Source organism: Amblyraja radiata, chromosome 41 (assembly GCF_010909765.2).
Source record: "Amblyraja radiata isolate CabotCenter1 chromosome 41, sAmbRad1.1.pri, whole genome shotgun sequence".
Classification (NCBI taxonomy): Eukaryota; Metazoa; Chordata; class Chondrichthyes; order Rajiformes; family Rajidae; genus Amblyraja; species Amblyraja radiata.
In genome coordinates, this window is record NC_045996.1 from 9140164 (window position 1) to 9146163 (window position 6000).

Genomic DNA, 6000 nt, shown 5'->3' on the forward strand with positions numbered 1-6000 from the left:
CGTTGTCCTGCTGGAAGGTGAACCTCCGCCCCAGTCTCAAGTCTTTTGCAGACTCTAACAGGTTTTCTTCCAAGATTGCCCTGTATTTGGCTCCATCCATCTTCCCATCAACTCTGACCAGCTTCCCTGTCCCTGCTGAAGAAAAGCATCCCCACAGCATGATGCTGCCACCACCATGTTTCACAGTGGGGATGGTGTGTTCAGGGTGACGTGCAGTGTTAGTTTTCCGCCACACATAGCGTTTTGCATTTAGGCCAAAAACTTCAATTTTGGTCTCATCTGACCAGAGCACCTTCCTCCACATGTTTGCTGTGTCCCCCACATGGCTTGTGGCAAACTGCAAACGGGACTTCTTATGGTTTTTTTTCCAACAATGGCTTTCTTCTTGCCACTCTTCCATAAAGGCCCGATTTGTGGAGTGCACGACTAATAGTTGTCCTGTGGACAGATTCTCCCACCTGAGCTGTGGATCTCTGCAGCTCCTCCAGAGTTACTACGGGCCTCTTGGTTGCTTCTCTGATCAATGCTCTCCTTGCCCGGCCTGTCAGTTTAGGTGGACGGCTATGTCTTGGTAGGTTTGCAGTTGTGCCATACTCTTTCCATTTTCGGATGATGGATTGAACAGTGCTCCGTGAGATGTTCAAAGCTTGGGATATTTTTTATAACCTAACCCTGCTTTAAACTTCTCCACAACTTTATCCCTGACCTGTCTGGTGTGTTCCTTGGGCTTCATGATGCTGTTTGTTCACTAATGTTCTCTAACAAACCTCTGAGGCCTTCACAGAACAGCTGTATTTATACTGAGATTAGATTACACACAAGTGGACTCTATTTACTAATTAGGTGACTTCTGAAGGCAATTGGTTGCACTGGATTTTATTTAGGGGTATCAGAGTAAAGGGGGCTGAATACTTTTGCACGCCACACTTTTCAGTTTTTTATTTGTAAAAAAATTTGAGAACCATGTATCATTTTCCTTCCACTTCACAATTATGCGCCACTTTGTGTTGGCCTATCACATAAAATCCCAATAAAATACATTTACGTTTGTGGTTGTAACGTGACAAAATGTGGAAAAGTTCAAGGGGTATGAATACTTTTGCAAGCCACTGTATATATATATATACAAATATGGCTGAATGTACAGAATATATACAGCCATATAAAGCATGAGACACAAGAAGCTGGAGTAGCTCAGCGGGTCAGACAGCATCTCTGGAGTTATTCCACCTTAACCCGCTGAGTTATTGCAGCTTTTTGTGACTATCTTCAGTTTAAACCAGCATCTGCAGTTCCTTCCTACACATATGAAGCATTAGTTGGGCCACAGTTCAAATATTACATACAAGTCCATCCACCATATTATAGGAAGGGTGTGATACAGAGAAGGTTTAGTTTATTGTCACGTGTACCGAGGTACAGTGAAAACTGTTGTTGCATGCTAACCAGTCGGAGGAAAGACTACACATGATTACAGTTGAGCCATCCACAGTGTACAGTACCTGATAAAGGGCACATCGTTTAGTGCAAGTCTAGTAAAGTCCGGTTTAAAGATAGTCCGAGGGCTTCCAATAAAGTAGATGGTATCTCGGGACTGCTCTCTCAACGTTCAACAGGTGCTTCAGTTAAGAGCAGAGACCGTTAGGCTGTGTTTATTTTCCTTGGAGCTGAGAAAGCTGAGGGGGGAAGATGATTGAGCTGTACAAAATTATGACTTTAACACTGCGAAACCTTTCCCCACAGCAAGGGTATCCATAATCAAAGGCCATAGGTTTAAGGTAAGGGTTAGAGCTTTAGAGAGTAGTGAGGAAAGATTTTTTAAATGAAACCAGAGGTGGTTGAAATCTGCAATGCATTATCTGAAATTTAAATAAGCTCGTTCGTTCACTCGTGTGTCAGACGATGTAGTTCGCTGTTGGCTTCTGTTGGCGTCCAACATGTTGACTGAATTGTTTAAGAAGGAACTGCAGATGCTGGAAAATCGAAGGTACACAAAAATGCTGGAGAAACTCAGCGGGTGCAGCAGCATCAATGGAGCGAAGGAAATAGGCAACGTTTCGGACCGAAACCCTTCTTCATACTGATGGGGGGTGGCGGGGAGTAGAAAGGAAAAAGGAGAAGGAGGAGCCCGAGGGCTGAGGAAGGGGAGCAGACAGCAAGGGCTAACAAAATTGGGAGAATTCAATGTTCATGCCCGCAGGATGCAGACTCCCCAAGCGGAATATGAGGTGCTGTTCCTCCAATTTCCGGTGTTGCTCGCTCTGGCCATGGAGGAGACCCAGGACAGAGAGGTCGGATGGGGAATGGGAGGGGGAGTTGAAGTGCTGAGCCACCGGGAGGTCAGGTTGGTTAATGCGGACCGAGCGGAGGTGTTCGGCGAAATGATCGCCCAGCCTCCGCTTAGTCTCACCGATGTAGATCAGCTGACGTCTAGAGCAGCGGATGCAATAGATGAGGTTGGAGGAGATGCAGGTGAACCTCTGTCGTACCTGGAACGACTGCTAGGGTCCTTGAATGGAGTTGAGGGGGGAGGTAAAGGGACAGGTGTTGCATCTCTTGCGGTTGCAACGGAAAGTGCCCGGGGAGGGGGTGGTACGGGAGGGAAGGGAAGAATTGACAAGGGAGTTATGGACGTAGCGGTCTTTGTGGAAGGCACACGGGGGGGGGGGGGGGGGAGATGGGAAGATGTGGCGCGTGGTGGGGTCACGTTGGAGGTGGCGAAACTGACGGAGGATTACTTGTTGTATGTGACAGCTGGTGAGGACTAGGGGGACTCTGCCCATGTTGCGAGTGCGGGGAGGCAGAATTGGGTGCGAGTTGACAGAATTGTCCAATGCACCACAGAGTGCATTGTGCCGTCACTTCCAGGGATCGCCACCAGGAGGCTTCTGTCATGATCCCTGGAAGCGACGTGATTCTGTCATAAATGAGCTCTGAAACACCAATACATGGAAGGCTATAAAGTAGATGGTATCTCGGGACTGCTCTCTCAACGTTCAGCCTAAGGCTGTAATATAGGATTGGTATAGATTGGGATGGCTCTCAGCATATAAACTGGAGATCATCATTAAATGTTGGCCTGAGCAGTTCTAAGAATAAAACATAATTGGAAAGGTTGTATTGTTCTCAGTACCAACAGTCTTCTTCTTTCATGTCCCGTGCACAGCCTAAAGTTGTTGGACATCTTGTTCTATTTGATCTTCCGTTTGTGCACGTCGAGTTGATTGCATTAGTCGAAACAGGGCGGACCACGTGAAGGTTGCAATCTTCCACCCCAAGTACCAACAGTGCTGAGATAGAACAGGGATTTGTTGTTTTGTTGGACAAATTCCCCTCAGGATATTGCATGTTCCAACCAAGTTCGACTTCGATAGACAAGGTCACAATTTTCAGATGAGACAAACCCCGAAGGCAGGTTGGCTGTGATGATGGTTACAGACTGCGAGGAAAGATGATAGGCGCAAGGAAACACAGATGCTGGAATCTTGAGCTCAAAACAAAGTGCTGGAGAAACTCAACGGGTCAGGCAGCATCTGTGGAGGGAATGACAAGTGACCTTTCAGGTCTGCACCAATCTGAAGAAGCGTTCATACCCAAAATATCACCTGTCCACTCCGTCCACAGATGTTGGTTGACCCGCTGGAGTTACTCCTGCAAAGGCAGCGTCTCTGGAAGATATGGATAGGTGACGACACCTGTCTATCTTCTCTAGAGATGCTGCTTGACCCCTGAGTTATTCCAACCCTTAAGTTTGCTTATTATTATGGTATGTGTTGTATATGTTATACTCCCGAGGCAAAGCGAAAAGCTATTTGTTACGTGGTATCCAGTCAGTCAAAGGACTACATGATTCCAATCAAGTGGTCCACAATCTACAGATACAGGATAATATGAATAACATTTCATCTGAGAGTGGTCTGAGGGTCTCCAATGAGATGGCAGGTAGGTCAGGACCGCTCTCTAGTTGGTTATAGGATGGTTCAGTTGCCTGATAACAGCTGGGAAGAAATTATCCCTGAACCTGGAGGTGTGCGTTTTCACACTTCTGTCCCTCTTGCCTGATGAGAGAGGGGGCTTTGTGTCCTTTTGTGTGTTAACCACCATCTGCTGTTCTTTTCATGGAAGAATTTCAATGTTCTGCCTGGGGCATCTATCTATCTATATTACTAAAAGTCTGTTCTTGACCGGTATTGGCCATCTGTGCTGCGATTTCCGAGAGAACGCCGCCACCTACGGCCGTCATTTTTGGCCACCTTGCTCAGAGCCCCCCTCCGCTGTATGTGTGCCGAGGATTTTTCCCGTCGATGAAAAATGACAGAGATATTAATGATTTTACAAAATTCCCCATTCTCTCTGCTGCCCCTGCTGGCGGCAGAGAGGAGGGACTATAAAACCAGGAAGTGGTGTGCCTCAATCAGTCTCTGCAAGTGGTGTGCCTCAATCACTCTGCAACATGGAGGGCACTCTGAGCTCTGAGTGACACTGAACAAATTTCTTCACACCTGTGAGTAAGTACCGTTATGTGGTTTGAAAATAAAATATGGATAGTTTGAAATAAAAAAGCACTGCCTGCAAATGGTTGTTTGGGGGGTTTGGGTTACTCTCCCCACGACTCTCTCTCCCTATCCCTCTCTCTTTCTCTCTCTCCCCCCCCCTGTCTCTCTCCCTTTCTCTCTCTCTCTCTCTCCCCTCCTCTCTCCCCATCCCCCCTACTCCTCTCCTCTCCTCCCTCTCCTCTCCTCCCCTCTCCTCTCCACCCCCCTCTCCTCTCCACTCCCCCCTCACCCTCTTCCTCTCGTCCCCCCCCTCTCCTCGCCCCCCCCTCATCCTCTCCTCTCCCCTGCCTCTCCTCTTCCCCTCCTCTCCTCTCCCCTCTCCTCACCTCTCCTCCCCTCATCTCACCCTCTCTTACCCGCTCTCTCTCCCCCTCATCCTCTCCCCCTCTCAAGGATCCCTCTTCCCATCTCCCTCCCCCTCTCCTCTCCCCCTCTCCCTCTCCCCCATCTCCTCTCCTCTCCTCCCCTCTCCTCTCCCCCTCCCCTCTCCCTCCCCCCAGTCTCCCTCCACCCCCCTCTCCTCTACCCCCTCTCCTCTCTCTCTTGCTCCCCCTCTCTCCTCCCCCCCTCCTCTCCCCCCTCCCCCTCTCTCTCTCTCTCCTCTCCCCACCATCCCCTCTCCTCCCTCCCTCCCCTAAATCCCTCCCCTCCAAACCCCCTACCCTCTTCCCTCCACTCCCCCCTCCTCTCGCTCCACTTCTCCTCCCCCTCTCTCCTCCCCTCTCTCCCCCACTCTCTCCTCCCCTCTCCTCCTCCCCCCTCCCTCCTCTCCCTCTCCCTCCTCTCCCCCTGTCTCTCTCTCGCCCCTTCTCTCTCTCCCCCCTGTCTCCTCTCCCCCTCTCTCTCTCTCTCCCCCGCCCTCCCCTCCCATCGCCTCCCCTAAACCCCTCCCCTCCACACCCCCCTACCCTCATTTCCCTCCACCATCCTCCTCCTGCCCCTCCCCTGCTTCCCCACCCCTCTCCACCCCCCTCTCTCTCCCCCCCTCACTTTCACACCCTCTCTCTCTCCTCCCTGTCCCTCCCCCTACCTTTCCCCCCCCTCACCCACCCTTCCTCTTCTCCTCCTCTCCACCCCCCTCTCCCTCTTGCCCCTCTCTCTGTGTTTCTGTCTCTGCCCTCGCTCTCTACCCCCGCCCCCCTCTCTAGATGTGACTGCAAGTTGGGGGCCACGCAGAGGTGTAGTCTACGTGATACGCAGGTATACGCCGTATACCCACTAAGAAAGCTCCAGCATTTCCGTATGCCCACTTAGAAATGCGCAATGACACGTATCAACTTCGATAGTGACAGAAGTTCTGTTTATTTTATGAATGAAAGTATGACAGTTCTGTCACAGAACTGTCATACTTTCATTCATAAATTCAACCTGTGCGCTGTGTCTCTGTCAGAGTCGCACTTTTCCTTGTCGGAAGTCGGAAAGTCCCGAGTTCCGAGTACAATGG